General features: G+C 33.3%; 1 protein-coding gene across 15 annotated transcripts in view; it reads left to right on the top strand.

Annotated features, from left to right (window-relative positions):
• The window catches only part of LOC145260568 (uncharacterized), a 504,115-nt gene that overhangs the window by 424,581 nt on the left and 62,188 nt on the right, over positions 1–17,346 (top strand). The gene's annotated exons all lie outside the window — the stretch shown is intronic.

The following is a 17,346-nucleotide window of genomic DNA, read 5'->3' on the forward strand; positions in this document are numbered from 1 at the left end:
CAACTCTTGCTTAAATTTTATCTTGCACATTCAATACTAAAAACTTACCACAATCAGATCATGTCAGTTTTTCCTCATATCCATTTCTCGAACTTTTCACTAAAGAGCCTCAGGGTAAACTACATTTCTGCTGCTTTGATTTGGAGCCAGAATGTAGAGTTTTTCTGAACTTCCTGTCCGGCTGATGGAGACGTAGAACATACCGTGACTGAAGCAGTCTGATGTCAAGTCTACGCCAATGGTGTTAAATGTCTGACCTTGACTTTTGTTTATGCTCATTGCAAAACACACCTTCACAGGAAATTGGAGTCTCCGGAATTTGAATGGAAGTACTGAGTCCGATGGAACTAAGGGGATCCTTGGCAGTAGAACGGTTTCGCCTTTGTAGGGACCACAGGAAATGGTGGCCTCAAGTACATTGGTGTGCAATCTGGTGATAACACATCTGGTTCCGTTTGTTATTTTTGGCGGTTCCAAGGATCGAAGAATCATGATTGGCGATCCAATTTTGAGATTTAAAATGTGTGGAGGCATTCCAGATATCTCCAAAGAGTTTAAAAACTCCACAGGGTAGTGAACAGCTTCATATTCATTAGTAGCTGAATCAACTGACTTGTATTGCTTTGTGTCTCCTGGAAATTCATCCATTATTGAATTGTTCAAATGATTCACATTGCTGTTTAATGGCGAAATAATAGCCCTCTCAGCAAGCCAATCCGGTGATTTTCCATTGTTTTGCAGGTCTGGGTACACTTTGTCTTTCAGTTGCTTCTGATTACCGACACATTTACCAAGCGCAGTTGGAATCTTAATTGTGTCAGGTGAAGAAGTGATAGGAAACTGACCATTACCGATTTGGAGAAGCAATTTTGAGAAGTCTGCTGCAGCTGTGTTATCAGAGATATAGGCTCTCATATTAGTAGTCAGTCTCTTCACTATAACGTGCCTCCAGAGATAGGATTGTTTCAAACTTTCATTGACAATGTTAGCCCTTGTGCCATTTTTAACCACTGGGAGGATTTGACGGAAATCACCGCAAAATAAGGTTGGAATGCCACCCATGGGATTCTTGTTTCCTGTGATGTCTTGCAGTGTTCGGTCAATTGCTTCATAAGCACTCTTGTGCGTCATTGGGGCTTCGTCTACAATGATTGCAGAGGTGTCTCTAATTACATTTGCCAAGGCTGAGTTACCAGTAATTTTGCAAACTGGCTGATCCATTCGATGAGTATCCAAGGGTACTTTAAAAGTGCTGTGAAGAGTGCGGCCACCTTGTAGTAGAGTAGCAGCAATGCCACTGAATGCTGTTGCAAGCACAATCTTTCTCATGGATCTAATCTTTGCAAGGATCAAATTGATTACAAAAGTCTTGCCCGTACCACCTGGAGCATCAAGAAACATCATGTTTTTGTTCATTTCACCTTGTGCTTCCAACATTGCCATGAATGAATTGTAAACTTCTCTTTGAGAATCGGTCAGTTTTTCTTGCATATTTTCTGCTTGTAGGGAAGTTCTTCAAGATTATAAGTAACTTCACATTGATACTCTCTCGCGAGTCTTTCATCTCTCCCTTGCATTGGTGCAGGTAATCCATAGCTTGCCAATGGTTGACCGCACATAAGGAGAACTTTTTCTTCAATTAGACAAAGAGTTTTATTGTAGATGTCCTCATTAAAATCTGCTTCTGGATTGTTAACTTCTTGCCTGTATCTGTGAAGAATGTCTTCAGATATTACATCACGAAAAGCCATCCAGATCTCAAGAGGATTTCTTGGCTCACAGGCTGTTAAAATTATCACAAATAGGCTTCGCAAATTTGAAGGTGATTGAGTGGCACTTGCCTCTCCTACTGCTTGATGCAAGTGATGGTCATTTTCTAGAAGGCCTCGAGCAAGGCACGCTGCTCTGTATGTTTCAAACACCTGACCATTGTATGCTCGCAAATTTTGAAATGAAGTTGGACCAGCAACCTCATTGAGCAACAGGCGTAAGAAATAACACTCCCCTGCTTTTGGACTAATCGTGTAGATTCTCCCAATGCATGGTGCCTTCCATACATCATCATTTTCAGTACCTTCAACTTGTACCCCACGCATTCTTCTCATCCATTTCTTTGTCGATTTGTTCCAAGTGTAAAACTCAGGGACTTCTACGTATTTGAGACCCCTTGCAAAGTCATCCTCATGGCAGAGTTGAAAAAATGCTGTCAAAGTTGTGGCAGGCGGTGGACCTTGGGCTCGTTCCAGAGCAGTATCAGCTGAGAACATGACACGCTGCCCATTTTCAAGATGAACAGAAAGTTGTACAATTGGGGGGAAATGTTCATGGATGGGATGTTCCAATATCCTGCAGGCTGCCTCTGAACTGCCGACATACCTTGCATTCTGGAACTGCTGGATCTCATCCACAATGTGACTTTGTACTTGGCCTTGTTGGTTAGCTGCTCCATCAGTTCTTTGTAGTTCAAACACTGCTTGATCACATCCTTTATTCACGTATTTGAGGACATATTTTTGATGCTTTGGATCGAGCTGCAAATTTCTACGTTAATGTGAGCGTTGAACTGCTGAAGGAGGACCTTGTTGTACGGAACAATCCACTGGTTTGTTATTTCTTGATTAACATACCGACCATTTCTCTTCATCCTTATTGTACCAGTCTGGCCTCCATCTTCCGGTTTTCTTCGCCTGTACTTGGGGTAAGAGTCTTGGCCTTGCTTGGTACACTGAAGAAATTCTTTTGGGTATTTTTTGGAACATTTGTTGTCAATCATACATGGACAATTTGGATTAAATGGTCCACAAGGTCCATGCACCATATGTGCCATCACTTTAGCATGAAGATCAGGATCTTCCTCTTTGTCAGGGATCTCTGCAGATATGCAGAGATCCATTTTTTCTGGTAGAAGTTTGTCCTCTGGGGCCTGCCAGGTGAGGATGTGTGCATGCGGCAGTCCTCTTTTTTGATATTCAATACTGTACAGGAAAGCCCTCAACCTGCCAAATCCTCCCTTTTTAATAAATTCAAGTAACTTTTTTAGCTTCTGCCTGAAAACCCTGGCAACAATATCTGGACGATCCTGAGGGTCTTGCCCTTGAAGACAATTTTCTGTAATTTCTGTCCACTTTGGATTTGTTGTGAACATGATGAAGAGGTCGGCTCGGCCCATTCGCCGAACATATGCCATGGCATCACTTTGACGCTCAAACATGTATCGAGGGCCTCCTGTATAAGTTGCCGGAAGTACAACTCGTTGACCAAACTGTTCTGGATTCCCATCCTCCCTAAGAATTGAATCTCTCAAGTTGCTATAATTGTCAGCTCTCAGGGTCTGTTGCTCACGCCTCAGGAACTGTAAACGTTCTGTTTCAATCTTGCAGTACACATCCACCAGCCATTGTTGAAATAGCCTTCGGTACCAGAGAAAATAGTTTCCAGGCCGAGTCATTAAATGGTACGAATAAAATTGCTGTTGGGTAACTTTTCGCCCATTGGATGCCTTCATGTAGATGTTGTAAGATGGAGAACCATAGGGGTACATTAACGGGTACATTAAAGTATCGTAGAGGGGATGTAGTTCGGAGATCCATTTTAATGTATCATTTCTAAAACGCAAGACAATATCCCGGTTAGCTGTTGGTTCATTCTCCATTAATATTCCAATCTCATACGTTGTTGTTGGAGCATTGAATCGCCGTGGATGCTCTTCTTGCGGCCTTCGGTCTTCCCTTATGACAACTTTATGTTCTACCAAGTGTTCTTCTTCAATCCTCTCCTTTGTTGTTTTCAGCTGACAAATAAAGCTGTTGTTATGTAAAAATTCAGTCAGACTTTGGAGAATGTCTCTATTGAGTCTACTGTCATGTCCCCGATTATGTAGTTCCTCTTCCAGACTATCCAAGAAGTAGACTTGAATAAACTTTGCTGTTTCATCTTCAGGTGGTAAAAGACTCCCAATCTGGTGGCAAACCTGGCCTCGAATTCTAAAAGAAGGATTCCACCCATGTACTGCCGCAATTTTGTGACCAAATGATGTCATTGCAAAACAATTGTTATAACTGCGTAGATTTTGCAGAAAATCTTTAGAGATGGGACCATTGCCGGAGAGCAAATCTTGAAGCAACTGAGGCAGTGGTGGAAAGCTATCAAGCACAACTTTGCCAGAAGAACAACAACAACCAGGGGTTTCTCCTTTAAATTTTACAGCTGAGCAATGTTGACATACTTTGTCCATTTTTCCTATATCAGCTGTAGTGAGAGAGTCATTTTTGTTGTAGAGCAATCCTTTTCTATTGCAGTGTTCTATTTCATGGTGTCTCAAAGCAGTCATTCGTTGTCTAACTGCCTCGTTTTCTGTCAATTGCTGGGGCAAAGTCATACTCTCTCTCCATGCAGCCTCTCGTTGTTGCCCTTGGTATAGGCGAAAGCTTTGTTGGGTTTCCGATTCATTCTGATGTCGTTGAGCCACTCTCAACTGACCTTGTGTACGTCTACTTACCTCATATAATTCATTCGATCGTAATATTGCTTCTCTTTCCAGTGCATATCTTTGCCTTTCTTGAATTTCATCTTGTGATGAATTTAACCGCCTTACAGCATGTCTAGTTCTGTCAGCTTCACGTTGGGTTTCTCTTTCCAAATCTGACAGTCTTGCTCTCCTTTCTCTTTGACGTATCCTGTTAAGTTCTAGACGTCTTTCTCTATCTGAATTGTTTTCATTGGAGCGAATTGCAGCAACTCTTAGTCTATTAGCTTCCAATCTTTCCATTCTTTCTTCCTCACTTTCGTTTCTACTTCGTTTGGGTGGCATAATTTCGGTTTTAAACGGAATTGTTTAACGATATTAATGATTGTAAATTAATTAAGCGTAAAGGAAATGTATACTAACTGAAATGGACGAACTATAAATAATATTTCTGAATAGTACAATTATAAACAATTATATTGTACCTATTTACTATGCCTCCCCACGGGACAGAGTTAGACACCAGGGTCGTTTTTTAACGTGGAGAAAAGGTACAAAAATAAAAATTGTCTCAGTCGTGAAGGATTTCTCCTCCACCGAAAGAGAACAAGAAAATGAAGTGCAGCATCTGAAGAACAGATACTACACTTTGATCTTGACCAAAAGGAATGAATAAAAGCGACCTACGTGTGACTCATTACTTCCGGGTGTAAACGTCACAGTCTAAAAGTAATAATTAAAAAAAAAAGTAAATGTAAAATAAATGTAATACCAACTTAGGTTAACTAAGTAAACATTACAATTAAAACAGTTCTATTAAAACAAATAATTACTAAGATCTAGGTAATTGTTAGTCTCATTGTTATGGTTTTAAAGAAAAAAATGTGTAAAAAAAGTTCTGCTTTTGTGAGTACGTGTATTTCTTTTAAATTACATAACCTTTTTATTTTATTATTTTAAATTTATATATTTTGTTAGTAAACTGGAAGAAATTCAGTTGAATAAAACCTTGTTCGTGTTCTTTACGTTAAACTCATATTTTTATAAAAGGTTCATCCGGTTTAAAGAAAGCACTAAGTTTAAATAAGACTGGAAATAACTAATTCAATATATAAATAGAAAAATGAAATAAATATAAGCTTTAAGTCTTAAGATAGTAATAATCAAAATGTAATAAATTATTTGTAGTTCAAATCTATGATAAGACAGGCTTTCGAAATAGGCTCGACCAGAAAGATTAAATTGGAACGAAATTATAATCTCCGTGCCATTTTCAAAACAACCCCACAAAAGTAACGATATCCTGCAGTTGGTTAAAATGACAACGTTGGTTGTAAGAAAAATGTAAAAGAAAATGCGCTTATCTGTTTATTTTGACCTGTTTTATTTAATTAAAAAAAAATTGGCTATAACTGGAAGAGAGCGTTATGTTTTGGGGGTTGTTTAAAAAATAGAATGGAAATAAAGTTAGTTCCGTTTTAATTGTGTTTAATTGCGGCAAGCGCTAACAAAATCGAAAAATCACTGTTTACATTCGAAATGTTAACTTTTATAGGTTTACAGGTTTGCTGACAAGGCTGGGGGTGTTTAATACAATTATTTTACTAAATTGATTTTTTTCATTTAAAAATAAAATTATTTCTTTTTTAATAAAGTTTTATTTTAAAATATTTGTTTTTGTTTATTTATATAAAATTACGATAGTTGAATTGTATTCTTTCAATTATATTGGCAAGTAAAATATAAAAGATTAAAACGAAACGAAATTGAAATTTCCATTACATTTTCAATACAATCCCAAAACATAAAGCTTTGCTCGCCAATGAATTGTTTTGATAATATACGTAAAGTGAAATAAATCGAATATAAAATTAAATGAAAATATATTAAATAATTAAATGTTAAATAGATTTTGTAAATAGTACAGTTGAAATGATTAGAATATTTGCAATATGTAATAAGGTCGAGGTAATTAGTTAAAGAGATTTAATATAATGTGATATGCAAATGAGCATAAGTCATTCGATATGGGGGTGGTTTGTAGACTAGTATATAAAGAAATTAGGCATAGATTCTTATGTCTCCTATAACAGAAACATCCTAAAATGGGTTCTAATGTTTCTCTACCAGGAGAGATCTACCCTCTTACCTCCTTTATATTTCGTTGATGATGGAGAGCTGTACACACAGACAGAAACACACGAACCCTATTACTTTATAAAAATATAGATGTATACTCCAAATCAAATTGCAGCTAGATACCTGACACTAGAATCATGCACAAGGAGTTAGTGAAAAAAGTATTGCATGTTTCTCTGTTGGCAAATCATGTTTTAACTGCTTTCCAAATTATTTTGTACCCACATAATATTTTTTGATCTGATCTGAGCTTGAACTTTTGAAAAATTGATCAACCAATCAACCCAACTGATGACAGGTACATTTTAAAAGTTGCTGGTTTTTCGGTACTTCACATCTGCATGCACATGCATCTGTCTCAAGATAACTCGACTGGATGCTCTCAAAACCTTGTATAACCTCTATCTGATGGCATTTGTGTCAATGGATGGCACAAGGTCACCAGATGTTGCAGTCAAGTTTTGCATGAGGTCATCCCAGTTATGGAGTCAAGTTGGATTTTCTTTTTTTCATTCACAAAATTCATGTGATTGAAGGTGGAGTAGTTAGGTATTTGTGTAGGAGGTAGAAAATAAGTCCTTAAATCACACCCAAGTGTTGTGATTTATCCTTTTTGGTAAACATCTGATAACCTGATTGCTTATCAAATCAAAAATAAGCAACAGCATTTGTACACCATTGACAACAACAATGGCCATTGACGATCCATCACCATTAATTTCATGCCCTTTAGTTCTTGAAGACACACTTGACAAAGGTGGCGTGGGAGAGGGAGTATTCTCTTTTTGTAGCAGCTGTTGTGATATGAGGAAATTATTTGAAGTATGTTCCACCTGAAAATCATACCACTAATTTCTATTCCATCCATCTTATAAGACCCTTCAAGGAGGAGAAATGGTGAGTGATGATAGGGGAGATGAGACAAGCAACAGCAACACTTGAAATATCTTACAAGCGGCACTCTGCACTGACTTTCAAGTTTGCTCCTTACAGAGGGCTACTTGGGTGCCTTGACCTATAGAACTAAAAGTTTACAATAATAAAAGAACAGATATTCTTAAGATCCATCCATTTATTATTTGTGCATTTAGTGATGAAAATGCTATTCCAAACTTAAGCATGACAAAAATGCCATTACTAAATTGAGCATAACAGGTTAATGAAGATGCTATTTTAAACTTTACTAAAATGCAGAGATGCTTACAAAAATTTTTGTGCACACCTAAAATAAAATGTCTATTTATGCATTTAGTAATAGTTATTTCAAATTTACATATGAATAGAATCTTTTCTAGAGATGTTTTATTTTTGAAGAAGAAAGTTTAATTTCATAAGAAAACACTTGACAGAATGTTTAACCAATCCTTTTCCACACAGTACACAAAGAAAAAACATTAAAAATTAGTTTTTAAATTTAAAATAAAATTACAAAAATCCTAAAACAAAATTATTTTGAATAATTCTTTAAATGTTTTTTCTACAAAAAAAAAAATCAAAATAAAATATGTACTACTTCACATTGTTTTTTAAATTTGTCATCGATTAAGCTCCAAATTTAATTGTAGAACTTGATATCACATTAGGCTTTATTTTTGCTAATAAGAACTTGATATCACATTAGGCTTCATTTAATATGAAGATTTGAAAAAGAACAAATTTATAAAATTATTTCACTATCTTCAAAAAAAATTTATTTTCAGTCGCCATTCTGAAGCAAAAAAATTAAATTGACTTAAAGTTACTTCAGAATTTGAAGTTCAAATGAAACTAAAGATAAAATCCTGAAGAAAAAAAAACAAAAAGGAACAATTTTTTTTTTTTTTTTTTTTTTTTTTAATTCATTATCGTCATCTAAATTTTTTAAGGTTTTATTTGTTTTTATAAATAAACATTTAATAATTGTTGGGAGGAGGGATCCATTTTGTTAGATTCAACATATAACCTTCACAACTGCGTTTGTGTAGGCATCAACATTGAGCATGATTAAATGAACAAGAAAAATGTTAGTCCATTTAAAAAACTATCATCGATATTTGACTAAAAAAATGTGTTTTCATAATTATTTATACTACACACAAATATATTTGTAAATATAAAATAAAGATAGAGAAAAATGAATCAATACAATTAAAAATATCGTCAAATTTGCTTAAATGTTTGAAGCACATCGTACCAATACTTGCATACAACATCAAAGATTTATTCTGAGTCAATCCTCTTCCTTATTTCCATCAATGATCTTTTAAATCATATTTTCAGATCATTTGCTGACATCTATGTAGATGGCATAACTGTCTATGGCTGCACTTTGAAAAGCATTGGTTATCAAAAAAGAAAAAGTCGATAAAAGTGACACAAACAGTAAAACAGTAAAAAAAAAAAAAAAAGATATTATTAATAAATGTGTAGTAATGTCTTTTATTTCAATATTCAATATAAGAATAATTTCAATATTTCATATATATAATATTTCAATATAAGAAAAGAAAAAGTCGATAAAAGTGACACATAAACAGTAAAAAAAAAAAATATTAATAAATGTGTAGTAATGTATTTTATTTCAATATTCATAAACATTAACGTTGTCATTTAAAAAGAAAATGCTATTATAAAGTAAAAAGTTTTGTTACTATGGCAACTAAAACATGTCCTTTGCGCATGCGTGGGGAGAAGTCATTGTTTTTTTAGGGTGTTCGGCAGGGAACTCTTACCGCGACCAGTACCTTTTCCTCCATTAACCGAGACCAAAAAAGTGAAGTGCAACATCAGAACAGATACTACACTTTGATCCAGGCCCGAAGTCAAGAACCCTTTTTTCTATGATCCCCTTTTTTAACCCAACTTTTTTTTTTATTGATGTTGAATGCTTTTAAGCATCTTTAGCCCCTCCTCCTCCTCCTCGAAATGCTTTTTTGTTCACTAGATACCTCCAACACGTGCCACAGTTTTAACCCCCCCCCATATGTAACACGATGTAACTGTAATTGTAATTTAATATTATCATCCTAACTGTTTTACCATTTAATAGAAAAAGCTTCAAATAAACTGCTAATATTTAAAAAAAAAAAGAAAAAAAACTTTACAGCATACAAAAATAAAAATGCGAGACAAAAATCGTGTTTACATTATCGACGCTTTAAAACAACGTTCCTATGTAGTGACGTTTTTTAAGCCGTTCACACACTTTATGTTTTAAAAATCTAGTAAAAATCAAATAATCATATTTTCCTAAAATTTTCGATATTCAGTCATTATTAAATAAACTTACATATTAAAAATAGGTTTCGATAAATATATTAGCGGAAATATATTTTTTTAGGTGTTCTACCCCTCCCCTATATTTCATGGTCGGAAAACTAAGCAAAATAAATGTGGGTTGATAAAAGTTTCAACATTTTTTAAAGCTGAAAAGATCAAATACTTAAAAAAATAGTAATTTATATATAAATCCTGTTATTTATTTCACTTAACTCAAAGTTGTAAATAAAATTGGACATAAATTCAATAGTATGTTTTAAAAAAAAAACATTTTCTGGATAATTTTTTTCTCGGTAATATTATTTGAACTAGCGGGGGTACCCGGCGTTGCCCGAGTGTTTGTTTCCGGGACGGAGGGGAGTTTTAAAAAATGTTATGGTAGGTAAGTAGGAAGGATCAAACCCGGAGTCATGAGTAAAAGTAGGAAAATAAAGTGTGAAAAAAAAAAAAAAACATCTGCAACGTTAACAGTTCGGCCACCAAGAAAAGTCCATTCCAGTTGTTTAGGAAAAAAAAAAAAAAAAAAAAAAAAACGACTACGGTAGGTCGGCGCGAACGTGAAAATATAATGTTAATTGTCCCGCACGCTAACCACTACGCCACTAAGCACTGCAGCTTAGTTTAGTGATTTTAAATAACTTCACATGAAAGAACTACGAAGCCAAACCGGTGTTCTCTTCTCAACTGTTCCTTGTGAACGATCCCCAAACGGTGTTAAGTGGTGGCAGGGGGAGGAGGAATTTATTAGAGAGAAAATATTTTACTACTTCCATTGATCTTAACCGATTTTGGCCATGACTTCTCAGCAGAAAAAGTATAGAAATCTAAGATTATCGAGGAATTTGAGAAATAATAAGCCTATAACACACCTCAGATATTGTTCTGCCGTTTGTGCGTATTATATTAGCATGAAATATCTTGATTTTTAATCCTATTAATGTCAAAATCAGACGGGAAAAAATGAGTTCATTTTATTTATATAGAAGATTACAACAACAACAAAAAAATTCTAAAAAATAATTATTTTTAAAAGGCTTTAAATGATATTAAATTCAAATATTACGTGATATGAAGTTTAAATTGATTTTTTAAACAAGTTTCCAATAATAAAAAAAAATATATTCATATAAAAAAATATAAGACTATTGAGATAATAAAAATTGTAAATCCAAAATCAACCTTAAAAAAGTTCGTTTTGATTTTATTATTTCAATTGATAGTGTGGTCATGTTTGGCGCTTTTTTCAAAAATGTACGGAGGCTTTTAAGGAACATTATTTTTAAATCCATGTGTCAACAGAAGACATTAAAATTAATTTTATTTTATTAATTCTAGTCTGTGTAGTTCGTTAATAAAAATGTATTTGTTTTACAAAAGGTAAGTTTTATATTATTTTTTATCCATAGCAAAAAAAAAAAAAAAAAAAAATCAACGTTACTCCATTAATAATTGTAACGCGAACGCTTATCCATAGAAATTAACACAAGCATACGAAATGATGACGTCACTATTAAAATGTGTACTACTGACGTTTTACACATCGCCATGGAGGTACCTATTGTTCACTGCAAAAGCGAAAACCTTTCTGAACTTAACTTTAGTAGTTATAGTTGTTACATTGGAAACGCTCGTGTGTGCATGTGGCTATCATCTCCGTATCAGCTGTTCGTAAAACTGTTCGTAGTTGTTTTTCGTTTGTTTGTTTTTGTTCTTAAGTATCAACAAAATTTCGAGAAATGGACATATTTTTTTATGAAACGCTAAAGAGGAGATTAATCTTCCGATTGTCGAGCATATTTAATATAGTTTTTTTGTTGTTGTTTTTTTCTTTTTTATTTTCACTGCATTCGCTGTTAAATTGACAACTTTTTAAGGTTTTTGGGTATGCTGAAAACGAATATCACATTTAAATTTGAGGCAGACAAGTGATGATAAATAAAGTAAAAAATTGCCTTTAAGTATCATTTGTTATATAATTATTTACTATAATAATTAAATACATACAGACACTAGTGTTTCGTCCTTTGGGGAATCTTCAGTGCAAGTGGTCATGATTAACATCAGTCGATAAATTCGAACCCGGCAACACAAGCCATCTCTGGCTTGATTAGCAAGGGCCGTTTCTATTCGGCTACCGTTAATCGCATGAAATAACATTGAAATTTAAACATTTTATTTTTAAATGTTTTTTACGTCAGTCAGAGTGATCTAATCATTATATGATTGTCTATACATAAGAGCTAAATTGACAGACTTAATTCGACTGAAAGTGCTCAACGATAAGAAACGAGTTTCTTAAAGGGGCTGACATAATTATTTACTATAATAATTATTAAATACCTACAGACACTAGTGTTTCTTCCTTTCGGGAATCTTCAGTGCAGGGTTACTTGATTAACGCCAGTCGATAGATTCGAACCCGCCGACACAAGCCATCTCTGGCTTGATTACCATTATCATATATATATATATATATATATATATATATATATATATTACTGTCGGAATACCCTGACCAAATTATCACTTTAAAAAAACTGTCCCTGTCCATCAAACTTAAACCCGGAACTTGAAAATGAAATGGAACGAAATTTATTTTTATTACCAGAAAAGATGTATTTCCTTTGTTGTTATTTTTAGTAAGAACGAATTGCTGTTTCGTTATCTTAAATAAAAACAAAAGTAAATATCTTTTTCATGGTAGACCGGCCACCCATAAAAAATCATTTGGGTTCAAATTCTGTAAAAGTTATCAACATTTTAAAGTGCTTAACAAGTATTGCTGGTTGGGGTGGAATTTGACAATACGAGTAAAACATTAGTAGAACATTACATTTTCGACCGATTTTCTTTTCATTTTAACTCAGACTTGACATTACTTTTTGTTAATTTGAATTTTATGAAAAATAAATGCAAAAAAAATATTTCATGAGAAAAGGCAAAATACGTTTTTAAAAAAAATGAAATGTAATCTCTTCATATAAAATAAAATCTTAACAGAAATGTGTGAGTGCATATCTTGACTAAAAGTCAGATACTACACAAGATACAATTACAAAAAAATGTATCAGATTCAGTGTGAACTTGGCCTGGTTATGGAAATATTGTAAATAATATGCAAAATAAAATAATATTCATTCTCTTGTGATCAAAACTATGGACCAAAATTTAGAAACTGAGCACCACTTTTTAAATCTCTAAATATTGAATTTTTTTTATTTTTTCTTGAATAATCTGATAGAAAAAGTAAAAAAGATGAAAAGAAAAATATATAAGAGGAGAGCATTGTACATGTTTATCGAAAAGAATTTTTTTCTAAAATAATTTGTTCTTACCAAAATAATAACAGGGGAAATACGTCTTTTCTGGTAATAAAAATAAATTTTGTTTCATTTTATTTTCAAGTTCTGGTTCGGTGTTTATGTTTGATGGGCGTGGACGATTTTTTTAGTGGTATTCCAATAGTAACATTTACCATATATATTATCGATGCTTTTCAAAATAGGAAAACATTAATCTTAATACCCTAGTTGAGTAACCAATGAAACTTAACTGGGAAATTTTCGGGAAGATGGGGGGGGGGCACCTGAACGGTCTGTGATTATTTTCATCTAACAATTCTATACATACAAATATCAGTTTCAAGAATACTGGTTTAAAAAAAAAATCATTAGGCATCATTTATAACGTGCTGGTTCTCCTTAAGTATTATTAAGACCAATTCCTAACGAAAACTTGCGCAAAATAAAAAAAAAATAAAAATAAAAAAACACATAACAACAAAACCATTTGGTATAGGTTTCAGAGCAATGAAAAGGAAAAGTTTAAAAACTATCAAGTCTGAGCATGGTCCACGTTTGGACGTTCTGTGTACAGGGACAGAAAAGAGGAAGATGGCTTCTGTAAAGAGAAGATGGATTTATCAGTCTGAATTCATGACGAAATCGAGAGTGTGAGTCGAAACACCTTTCTCTAACAAACAAAATGAAGAAAGAAAAACTGTTAAGGTACTCAATGGGGTTTGAAAATCCAATTTTGAGTTCGGGGTGGGTCATGTGGTACTCTGTCACTGGTGTCGAGGCAGGACTTAGCTCCGTTGAATAAAGTGCGGAGTTGTTAACTTGAAACAACAGAAAAACGTGAAAAGGTGTAATATATAACAAATAAATGCTACCAAAGGCAAGATAACTTAAAAGAAAAGCAAGAAACAATTTAAAGAATTTTCGAGATATTTTAGAATTAGATTTTTTTTAATTCAACAGTTCAAAGAATTAAAAAATTTCTAAATTCAACAATTCAAAAAATTAGAATTTAAAAAAAAAAAGTGGGTTAGGTTCTCCCTCAACACTTGTGACAGACCCAACTTTTCCTGAACTCAGAAGGAGGTTGGATTTTCAGACTAATTCATCTAATTTGCTTAACCAAAAAAAAAAAAACAATATAATTCGTCAGCAAATAGGTGACTCTGGAACAATTACAAACATTTAAAATAACAAATAACAGAAGAAAATCTTTTTTTTTTGTATGCTACAGGTGCTAGTCAGAGTTCTTCTTGAATATACTATGTCTCCCTATGTGAAGGAAATTACAAAGATTTAAGTCCGATGTGTATCTATGTTTTCTAAGGCAAAGATTTGGGGAACATCCTTCGAGTGGGAAAAAAATATTACTTAATTGTGAATGCATGACTGGTATTTTCCAGTGACTAAAGAAATCTTCCGAGACTGAGGAAGATATTAAGATCAGTGTAATTTAACAAAGAAAACCTTACGAATATGAAATGCTATGGAGAAAAAGTTTGTAATCATGGAATATTCAATTGTACTTGCATAAGCTTCTTTAATGAAATATAGGATATTTCTTTAATGAAATATAGGATATTTCTTTAATGAGATATAGGATATTTCTTTAATGAGATATAGGATATTTCTTTATATATAATTACATATATATAATTTATATAGAGGTATTATGTTTAATGAGATATAGGATATTTCCTTCGGTTCATTTTATAAGTTAAAGGTGTCAGTTGGTATTCACTAATTCATAATCGGGATCTATCAATTTTAAAGACCGAAGTTGCAGGTGCAGGAATCTCTAGAAGTAGAAAGTAGTAGTGTATCCACGGGACCATTAAAGGTAAATCTAACGTAATCTCTGATTTGGCTTACATCAAACCACATCCTCACACATAAAATAAAAAATGTGAATAACTTCGGAAAAACAACGACACTTGACAAAGAACTCAAAATCGCTTTATTGAAATGGAATAACAACAAGAGTTTAAGAAACATTAATTCAAATCGTTTCAACGTTAAGATTTTTTTTTTTTTTTTTTTGTGACTAGTGTCCATTTAACTAAGTGTGTCTCGTGAAAAGGGCATGAAGTTTAAGATTACTGATTTTCATGAACAGAGGGACACACATGATTATGTTCTGAGAGGAAAAGAAAGTCATTAAATTATATAAGCAGAATGTGTGCGTGTTCATCACAGTTTGTATTAAAATTCAAGGAGAATTAATTCTCATTCGATATGGTAACTTTCTATGATGAGAATTAAGGTAAATATTTTGCGGCATTGTCAGTGAAGCTGTTTTACGTCTGAATAGACGGAGTCCAGTGCATGTGTTGCGGATGGGCAGCAGTGATGTTTACTCGTAGAACTGCATCCTGGATTGTTTAGAATTTGGGCGGTTAAAACCTTATATATGGGTGTTCTGGGACATTCCCGTTTGTTGTATCACTGTGTGGAGCGCAACATAGTTCCTTTATCACATGTGTGCGGATGGGCAAATTATGACGATTCCGATATCCATGATTGCTATGGAAATGTTTCTGCCTAAGATTTGTTCCGGCCATATGTAGTTGTTGCTACAATTTGCATTTTTTATTTGACACTTTAATCCATGTTAATTTGGGTACTAACAGTTAAGTACGCATGGTGATAATTTTGAGCTGGTAACTCAGTTCATTACTGGACTTGTGAAACAGCTGTCTGAATTTGGTAGTCCTTAACCGTCCTTTGGAGTTAGATTCCAACGACCTTACAGGCGGTGACAATAGGACTTGTAAGCTGCGCTTGATACTTGATTTTAGGCAACAAAGAAGTGAACTTGAGTTTAAAAGGCGGAATTTTTCCTCAAATAAAATCGGAAGAAATTTTATTAAAACAAAAACACTTCATGGAACAATGCTCAAATTTGAAGTTTTAAAATATTTTTTAATCAATTAATTAATTGATTTTGGTGCTTGTGAAGATATAGTCCACGAATCGAATTTTTAAATATGTCGTTTTAAGTTACGTACTTAATTGTCATGTCGAAAATAGTAATATATCCAAAAATTACAAAAGTTCATTGAGTAGAATAACTGCTATTGTATTTTATAAGGAAAAAAAAGTATCGCTTGAACAGTAATCTGAAATATTTGTTTCAGAGTTATGTCCCTTGCGTGTAGACTCCAAATGTCAGTGTTGTATACACAGAGGTACGAAAAAGTTGTCATATATTTATATAACAAATAAATTTTACCAAAGACAGGATAAGTTACTTTTCTGCCTAACTGAATAAGTTTTAAGTGTTTTTATTTAATGCAAAATGTTTATTCAGTTCCGAAAAACGAGTAATGTTGAACGCTACCGAAAACAAGGAAAGATAATCGCAATGTCTTTAAAGAAAACAAGGAAAGATAATCGCAATGTCTTTGAAAACTCGATAATCACTTCAAAATAAGAAATAAATAAAAATGGTGGTAGAAACCACCCAATAAGTGTCACGGTAACATTTATATAATACTAGACTATCTGTGACCCGTTGGGTCAGTATATGTTAAAATATAATATATTTTTTTAACAGAAAAAAAAAAGAACATTTTTAATTATGCTTATTTATATGCATGCATTATACGACAGTTCCAAATAAAATAACAGGAAATTTTCAAAAATATTAAATTACACAAAAAATATGGAAAATAAGCGAGTAGAATTTTAATTAAAAAAAAAAATAATTAACTTGCTGTTCGGAGTACATCCACGGGGACTTGTGCAGTTTAATGAAGACATTAAAAAATGAAAATATTGAAAAAAAAATGTTATATTCTACATACCCTGTTATGGAATTAAGTTCTCTGAAAAAAAAATCACTTAATTTGGTCAAGTATTTTTTTTTTTTTTTTTTTTTTTCTCAGTGGAAAAACAATTTTTTATGCAGCGAGCTGAAGTTATCCATGTTTGAATTTTTAGACCACGAGGAAGGGAGTGGGTGCCACGGTGAGATAACTCAGTCTAAAGCGCCGACACCTCCCTCCCATCGAAACATGGCTGCCTTTTGCTCGGTGTCATAACAAATTGTTTTTCCGCTGTATAAAAAAAAATAATCAGATTAAGTGTTGGGGGGGGACAATTGCATGGCGAGTACGTACAATATAATTTTTTTTTTTTTTTTTTTTTTTTTCCTCGATATTTTCATTTTTTTTATAATGTCTT

The sequence above is a fragment of the Euprymna scolopes genome, chromosome 36 (assembly GCF_053919585.1).
Source record: "Euprymna scolopes isolate OS-2025 chromosome 36, ASM5391958v1, whole genome shotgun sequence".
Lineage (NCBI taxonomy): Eukaryota > Metazoa > Mollusca > Cephalopoda > Sepiida > Sepiolidae > Euprymna > Euprymna scolopes.